We start from the raw sequence: 6,447 nt of genomic DNA on the forward strand, positions 1-6,447 counted from the left end.
TCTGGAGACATGCTTGGCCAGTCCATCACCTTTACCCTCAGCCTCTTCAATAAAGCAGTGGTCGTCTTAGAGGTGTGTTTGGGGTCATTATCATGCTGGAACACTGCCCTGCGACCCAGTTTCCGGAGGGAGGGGATCATGCTCTGCTTCAGTATTTCACAGTACATATTGGAGTTCATGTGTCCCTCAATGAAATGTAACTCCCCAACACCTGCTGCACTCATGCAGCCCCAGACCATGGCATTCCCACAACCATGCTTGACTGTAGGCATGACACACTTATCTTTGTACTCCTCACCTGATTGCCGCCACACATGCTTGAGACCATCTGAACCAAACAAATTAATCTTGGTCTCATCAGACCATAGGACATGGTTCCAGTAATCCATGTCCTTTGTTGACATGTCTTCAGCAAACTGTTTGCGGGCTTTCTTGTGTAGAGACTTCAGAAGAGGCTTCCTTCTGGGGTGACAGCCATGCAGACCAATTTGATGTAGTGTGCGGCGTATGGTCTGAGCACTGACAGGCTGACCCCCCACCTTTTCAATCTCTGCAGCAATGCTGACAGCACTCCTGCGCCTATCTTTCAAAGACAGCAATTGGATGTGACGCTGAGCACGTGCACTCAGCTTCTTTGAACGACCAACGCGAGGTCTGTTCTGAGTGGACCCTGCTCTTTTAAAACGCTGGATGATCTTGGCCACTGTGCTGCAGCTCAGTTTCAGGGTGTTGGCAATCTTCTTGTAGCCTTGGCCATCTTCATGTAGCGCAACAATTCGTCTTTTAAGATCCTCAGAGAGTTCTTTGCCATGAGGTGCCATGTTGGAACTTTCAGTGACCAGTATGAGAGAGTGTGAGAGCTGTACTACTAAATTGAACACACCTGCTCTCTATGCACACCTGAGACCTAGTAACACTAACGAGTCACATGACATTTTGGAGGGAAAATGACAAGCAGTGCTCAATTTGGACATTTAGGGGTGTAGTCTCTTAGGGGTGTACTCACTTTTGTTGCCAGTGGTTTAGACATTAATGGCTGTATATTGAGTTATTTTGAGGGAAGAATAAATTTACACTGTTATATAAGCTGCACACAGACTACTTTTCATTGTGTCAAAGTGTCATTTTGTCAGTGTTGTCCCATGAAAAGATATACTTAAATATCTGCAGAAATGTGAGGGTTGTACTCACTTTTGTGATACACTGTATATATACAGTATATGACATTTGTTGAGGGGGCCCCAAATTTTGTTTTGCTCTGGGGCCTATGAGCTCCTAGTTACGGCACTACACACTGATGTCCTCTAACAGCAGTCATTGTTTTTATCACCGATTTATCTTCACTGTTAGCCCTGTTTTTTAAGTTTTGCTGGCCAACAGTCCTTTTTTTAAACTGAAAAACGATCTGATTCTATTGAACGGCTCTTTAAAATGAACGAAAGGAACCGAGTCGCACCTCTGGGAGCCGTAATATACAAACAGTATGTCTCTTCCCTGTAGTTTTTTTTTTTTACGCAAACTTGCCCTAAATGCCCTAAAGTTGTGCACTTTTTTTTGTAAATTTTACTAAAATTATTTTTGTGTTTCTAATTGTTTTTTTATGCTTGAAATGTAAGCCCAGTTTGGCTACAGGTTATACAACAGATGATACAAACTTTAGTTATTTGCAATTATTTAAACCTATTTTTAACTATTGTTATTAAAATATACTTGTTGCCAATTTGTATACTTTTGAAATAACTGTTTTTTCTCATGTAAGTGTTGTTTGAATTAGAGCTACATTTAAGGCAAGGTAGCAACATTTTCATGATTGTTCATCATTGATATTAATATCGGGGGGGGGGGGTGTCTTATAGTTACCCAGTAGCGCCTCCCGCTGCCTGAAAAAAGAACGAAGAGCCATTTTTGAACGGCTCTTTTAAAAGGAACAGAGCCAAAAGATCCGGCTCCCTTTAAAGAGCCATAATTCCCATCACTACTTCCATCCACATGACATGACTAAACGCGTCAATGCAACCATTTATAGATCAGAAGCATCAGACGGAAAGAGCTGTTTTAATAAGTGAATGTTGATGCCCTCTAGTGGCCGTATTAACATCTGCAGGTTAACGTCAACCATCTGTACATACAGCAGGTTTAAATTCATTTATTCATTTATGTATTTATAAACTCGCTTTATTCATAAATACTCTAAATGTATTCAGCCCTGTGATAAATTGGCACCCTGTCCAACTTGCAACCCTCCTGGAGCCCATCCCAGCTTTTTCAATGGGTGCAAGGTAGGGCAATATCGTAAATATTGATATATTCTATTACACTTTTTTACACGATGACCATATTCGATATATCGAGTATGTATAGAATACACAGGTTTACCATTTGAGAACATGTAAAACACAAAAGCACTAAGCGGAACGCTTTCCTTCATGTATGAGCATGGAAACTGAATCACTGAGTCCATGAGTCACAAACGACTCTTTTCAGACGACTTATTTATTGGAATCGAATTTTAAAAAATGCGGTCCTATCTACGGTAAAGATTCATTCATTTGGCTCACTCTGTGGGCAAAACGACTCTGATTCAAGAGATTCAGATGTATAAACCAATCAGAGCTTCCTAATTTAAATTTTGGGTGGAATTTTAATCTCTCTCCTCATTGGTTAATGTATAATTGATAGATAAGTGAACGAATTACCAGTTTCAGCTGAGAGAACCAATTAAGTTAAACGATCTAAGACGGTTTTCTTTAGTTAGGTGGATAAACACAGTTAAATATGGATTTTTACTTTCTGGAAATATTCTGGAAATATACAAGATGGGCTCCAAGGTAAGCAGCGGTTATGATTTTATGCTGCTGTGGTTGATCTGGGTCGCAGTGCTGCTGTTTACCCTGTGATTTCATTTTGCAATGATAGCAAAGCATTATCAAATACTGTATTAAACGTTTTCGGGATGTTTTCGATGCTCATTAATTTGAAGTAAAACGAACAGCATGAATGTGATTGTGAGATTCTACTGGTTTGTTTAATATAATTATTGTCAATATTAATACAAATACAGCCTTATAATAATACATGGGTCATTCTATAATTTGGGGTACATTTCACATCACCAAAAAGTACAAAAACAATGTTCCTTCTCAATAAAACAATCAGTGGTTTAAGTTAATATATTCCTTTAGTGTAACATATCCACTAGTTGCAAAGCTTAAACATTATTATTTTTTTATTTTATTTTAAAGGGCAAGTAGATGTAGACTACTAGGTAACTTAGTTGACAGGTAACATAGTTGACAATTTCCCTATTTTGACCCATAACTTCAGTGGTAGACCTTGCCTGGCTGACCACATGTCATTTCTTGAACAGAATAATGTCTAATTTGAACATACATTTGAATTAAAATTATAAAAAAAATTGTAACCATAACAATGTATGTAACATAGTTGACGGTCAATTAATATACTCATTGACAATGTTCTATTATAGATAAAATATTTTTAAAAATAAGAGAACATTCACCACAGTTTGTTCAATATGCCCTCTACAGAGATAAATGATATCATGTAATGCTGCTCACATAGTTTTAGAACAAACCATTTTTGAGTTGCTGAGTGGAGTTCTGTTAGTAACATAGTTGACAGAACTTTTGCGGACAATAATAAATAAATATATTTAAATTATTTAAAAGAGAAACTCAATTTAAAAAATATTAATTTTCTTTAGTATTTAAACTATTGAAATAAATAAAAAAATAGATGTTGTTGCCCTTAATAATTTTATTCATTATTTTGAAACCAAGGCACCCTCAACTTAAAAAACGGACACAGCAAAAACTGTTCATTTAGGAACATCATGACAAATTTCAAGCTAAATGAAGCATAGGATGCACATAATGTTTTTGTGATATTACAACATGTTTTCCATTAATAGGTAAAATATGACATTTTTAAAGAAAATAGTTAGAATAAATATAATTATTATCATTGGACATGGAATGTACCCCAAATTATAGAATGACTCATTATAATAATACACACTGTAATTAGTCAGAATGTATCAGAACTACAATGTTTTGTGTACTTAAGATAACTTATAAACAATATAAGGTAAAATACGGGTGGTCTCCTGCCACTGTACTTCAAGTTTACATTGTATCATATCGTATCGTATATCACCACTTCTCAAAAGCATATCGAGATATGAGTTTTTTTTAGCCATATCGCCCAGCCCTAGCCCAAGTCACACAGTAACAGCCTGAACTGCGGTCAAGTCAGCCTCCACTTCATAATGCTCAGTCAAATCAGCACCCACGTTGTTTCTAATGCCAAGTTCACACTACACGACTTTCCAAGTCGTCAGGTCGCTGTACAGTTCACACTACACGACTGAATCTCCTGCACTCGGGAGTCTTTCAGTCGGTGTATATTTCACACTACACGACTGATCGGCGACAGGGGGTTTCACACTACACGATCCATCAGCAACTGGAATCGCAGGCGAGCTTCTCTGGTCTCCTTTTTTTTCTTCTTTACAAAAACACACGTGAGAAGTCACGAGGGTTTTAATGACACCACGTCCAAAAATGCACGTCAACAAGTAGCGAGAGATCAAAGTTTTTGTGGTCTGATGTGCAGCGTAAAATCAAAGAGGAAATAAATGAATCTGAGTGGATTTGGCCACACGAACAGTATATGGCTTGTTCTGTAGTAAAGTGGATGTTAATTAATAACTTTGTAATGCAGCGTGGGTGTTATGTTTTGTAGAGGACGATCAAATCAGAAATACTACGTGTGTGTGCCGGTGTATCCTGATATAAACTATATCCTCTTCTGCATTTCCCTTCACGCTGTATCCTGCGTTCTCATTGGCTGTTCGACATGTCACTCATTCCCAGTTGCCCATCTGAGATCAGATATCTGACGTGCTAGAAAACTCGATCCGGTCGGCGAGCCGGTCTGGTCGAGTTGTTGGATAGTTCACACTTAGCGACTGAGAGCCGAGTTTTGATCGCCGAGTGAACGCTGAGTTGCTCCCGACCCGGAAAATCAATCGCCGACCAGCCGCCGAGCGAAAATCAGGGCAAAAATCGTGTAGTGTGAACTAGGCATAAGGATGTGTGTATACTAAACATTACGGTAATAGCGACCTGAACGTGACCATCAGTTATAAATATATCAGCTAAAAATATATCGGTTACTAAATCATAAATATAGAAATATATCAGTTAAAAAATATATAAATGTTTTAGTTAAAATATATAAATATCACTTAAAAATACAAAAATATATCAGTTAAAAATATAGAAAACAGTTAAAAATATATAGATATATCAGTGAAAATATATAAATGTATCAGTTAAAAAATATATAAATATATCAGTTAAAAATATATAAATGTATCAGTTAAAAAAAACTAAAAATATATATACAGTGTATCACAAAAGTGAGTACACCCCTCACATTTCTGCAGATATTTAAGTATATCTTTTCATGGGACAACACTGACAAAATGACACTTTGACACAATGAAAAGTAGTCTGTGTGCAGCTTATATAACAGTGTAAATTTATTCTTCCCTCAAAATTACTCAATATACAGCCATTAATGTCTAAACCACCGGCAACAAAAGTGAGTACACCCCTTAGTGAAAGTTCCTGAAGTGTCAATATTTTGTGTGGCCACCATTATTTCCCAGAACTGCCTTAACTCTCCTGGGCATGGAGTTTACCAGAGCTTCACAGGTTGCCACTGGAATGCTTTTCCACTCCTCCATGACAACATCACGGAGCTGGCGGATATTCGAGACTTTGCGCTCCTCCACCTTCCGCTTGAGGATGCCCCAAAGATGTTCTATTGGGTTTAGGTCTGGAGACATGCTTGGCAAGTCCATCACCTTTACCCTCAGCCTCTTCAATAAAGCAGTGGTCGTCTTAGAGGTGTGTTTGGGGTCATTATCATGCTGGAACACTGCCCTGCGACCCAGTTTCCGGAGGGAGGGGATCATGCTCTGCTTCAGTATTTTACAGTACATATTGGAGTTCATGTGTCCCTCAATGAAATGTAACTCCCCAACACCTGCTGCACTCATGCAGCCCCAGACCATGGCATTCCCACCACCATGCTTGACTGTAGGCATGACACACTTATCTTTGTACTCCTCACCTGATTGCCGCCACACATGCTTGAGACCATCTGAACCGAACAAATAAATCTCGGTCTCATCAGACCATAGGACATGGTTCCAGTAATCCATGTCCTTTGTTGACATGTCTTCAGCAAACTGTTTGCGGGCTTTCTTGTGTAGAGACTTCAGAAGAGGCTTCCTTCTGGGGTGACAGCCATGCAGACCAATTTGATGTAGTGTGCGGCGTATGGTCTGAGCACTGACAGGCTGACCCCCCACCTTTTCAATCTCTGCAGCAATGCTGACAGCACTCCTGCGCCTAT

Source organism: Trichomycterus rosablanca, chromosome 18 (genome assembly GCF_030014385.1).
Source record: "Trichomycterus rosablanca isolate fTriRos1 chromosome 18, fTriRos1.hap1, whole genome shotgun sequence".
NCBI classification, from domain to species: Eukaryota; Metazoa; Chordata; class Actinopteri; order Siluriformes; family Trichomycteridae; genus Trichomycterus; species Trichomycterus rosablanca.